Here is a 3,324-nt window from a genome sequence, read left to right on the forward strand (position 1 = left end):
ATAGTCTTAGATTACAGACACTTAAACAGTCACACATGCACATACGCAATACAAAATTCACACAGCACAGCACTAATTACCAACATAGTGCGTAAAAAATACAAAACAACCTTGGATATCTCCAACATTTTTTCCTGCCAAAACTTAGCACACGAAAGTCAGGACCTGAGTGCATTCTCATTTGACTCACGAAAACGCTTCTATTGTTTGCCCCACGGCTACAAGGACAGTCCAGGGCTGTTCTCAGTCCGTGTAACATCAATATTACATGATACTGATCCCGAGGCATTGTCAATTTTTCAATTTCAATTTTTATCTCATTTATGATTTGGAACTCAGCTGAGGTCCAATTAAAAAGGGAAAAAAAAGGAATTTACATTACAACCGAACAAAAAATCAAATTTACCCTTTACATCTAGCTGAGAACCACATAAAAGTTTACAGTATAGATGAACAAAGAGTCAAAATTACTATTTACACTTTACATCCAATCGGGTACAAGGAAATAAATTAAATTATATATACAGTAAAATATTGCATCGAAATCCTATGTCATGAGTACCGACTTTGTATATACGCACTCAATGAAGCACCAATTCGGAGGAGGTAGGAATACCGGACTGTCGGAGGACAGAACCACGTTAACCATAGTTTTTGGTGGTATATACCTGTGCAAAAGCAGCACTTTCACGAAGCCAATCTCACGCTCTATGAAAAGGGGCCTGCTTACTTCAGTCCCACAGGTTAAGTCATGTTAATATTATTATTATTATTATGCGCAAGTTAAAAACAATGATCCTATTATTTAACCAAGCCACCTGACTTGCCATACGGCAAGAATTTCTTAAAATAAGTTTCAAATACATTTGAAAAAGTTAAATATTTTAAAACATAATTTTTCATTCGGAGGATCATACAGGGCTTGGAGAAACTCAGACACTGACAACAAAGGGAGCTGAAGACAGATTGGTTTTAACCATTTACGCCGGAGTGGGGCAAGAGAAGGGCAGATAAATACTACGTGACGTAAGTTTTGAGATTCTGCCAGACAAAAGATGCACTCCTTTGCGGTACCGTACCATTTTGCTAATAGTGTGTTCAAAGGGAGCAATCCCTGTCGAAGCAGCGTCCAAAAGCGCCTAACGCTATGAGGGATGTTCCAAATGAGTTACGGTTGTGGTTTTTTTATTACTAGAGTGTTAACTATATTCGCAAAGGATTTTTTTTTTACAGCTCTCCAAGTCTTGGCGGAAGCTCAAGGACCACGTTGCATTCTTCAAAATCACCCTCAAGTGCAATGGGGAAAGTTCTAGGACTTGGCTACAATCCAACTCCAACCTTTCCAGAGCAATGGAAAAATTCTTAAAAAGGCGAATTTGGCCTTGCTGTTATCTAAAAAGAGCTCTTTCTTTAATAGTGAACTTATAGTGTTTTCCTCGCTCTTTAAAATTGAGGTAGCCAATTGTATAACCCCCGCTAAACCTTGAGCATACGTGCTTTTAAGCCCCATTTCCAGCCTCAGAGCCGCCACTGAGGCTGCCGTATTAACAGATAATAATTTTCTGAGAATTTTACCTTCTGCTTGATTTAGGAACCCCCATTTGGAGATGTCTATGAGTTCCACCCCATATAACAGGGATGCAGGAATTTTAACTCGATACGCTGATAAAAGGTAAGGGAAGTGCCTTCTCCCTGTGGCTGTATATAGAGCCCCAGCCCTCTTGCCTGACAATCGGCCTTTGCTTTATTAGAGGCGATGTGGGCAACATCGCTAAGGTTCCCGCTCACTATTTTCACTAAAAAGGGATAAGATTTCACGATTTCAAGATTTTGGTTGCCCAATATCCAATGATAATTGGGGAAAGTCAACTTTTTTTTCCCCAAGAGACAGAGAACCTTACTTTTGGATACATTGATCTTCAGATAATGTGAGTCAGAGTATTTTGGCAAGCGCTGCAAACGATTCTGAAGGTCTTTACGGATTAAATAAAAAATTAAGATGTCGTCAGCGTATAACAGGCAGCAAATTGGGCGCCCACCCACTAGCCCTTACCCTTGAACAAAAAGGAGGGGAGATCTGAGATGTAGAGGGAAAAAAGCAGGGGAGCCAGTAGACAACCCTGTTTTAACCCGTTATGTGTAAACATCATGTGGGATAAACCTCTATCACCCCGAGGCATTGTCCTATGTGGATGAAATATATCTCGCAGATGATGACCTCAACATCCATCTTGCTAGGATCTATTGGATTGTTCTGGGATTCGCAGCCCTTGGTTACAAATTTAATTTTAAGAAAACAAAAATAGCCTTTCTCGGTGTATTGTTCCTTGGATATGAGCTAGCAAACGAGAGCAAGAGCCTGACCGCGCACTTTTTAGAAAAATGTGCTCAACTCCAGACACCAAATACAATCAAGAACCTACAGTCTTTACTTGTTTTCTTTAACTTTGGCAGAACATACATTCCTGATTATGCACAATGCATCAGGCCAATTTATGATGTAATATGCCCAGATTTTTACAGCCGACAGTGGACAGTAGAGCACACATGCATCCTTAGAGGATTGCAACAGGACATACTAGAAGCAAAACACTTACATACCTGTGACAACAAAACAAATTTGGTCATCAGAAAAATTGCTGGTGCCACTGGTTTCACTTATGTCACCTTTAAAGAAGGCGACAAGTTGCCAACAGCTTATAAATCACATTTATATTCCAATGCAGAACAATGCTTTGCACCCACAGAAAAAAATTCTAACTTCAGTACAGATGGCTGTCATCAAGGAGAGGCCACTTGCTCAAGGGAAACACATTATTGACGTTACCCCGGTGCCAGCCTTAGAGGCCGTCACCAAAGCTAGCGTTCCTAACGCTAAAGCATTAGATCCATGTTGGATTCAATGGACAACCTCCCTGACTACCACTGATGTTGACTACATATTTGATCCAAAGCTTCAAACACAAGAATTTCTCTGATACGAACAGGAGTACCCCGCACCCCCCCCCCGATATCTTGCCGCTTGACAGATGCCATACTGTCATTTACACTGATGATTCAGTACAACCAGCTGTAGGTACTAATCATCAGATGAAAGATGGTATATTCTGCCCTCACAATACCAACACGCAGAGCCTCTGGGACTGCACAGCTCAGCTGGCTGAACTTAAAGCCCTTATCCTAGTGCTAGAACATACAGATCTAGGACAACTCACTCTGATTGTCTGTGGTCCGTACTACTGTGTCCAGTGATTACCTTAATCAATGGTGATTAAACGAGTTCAGAAATTTAAAGGGGAACACCATAAAACATAGAACTCTGTG

This window comes from Pleurodeles waltl, chromosome 4_1 (assembly GCF_031143425.1).
Source record: "Pleurodeles waltl isolate 20211129_DDA chromosome 4_1, aPleWal1.hap1.20221129, whole genome shotgun sequence".
NCBI classification, from domain to species: Eukaryota; Metazoa; Chordata; class Amphibia; order Caudata; family Salamandridae; genus Pleurodeles; species Pleurodeles waltl.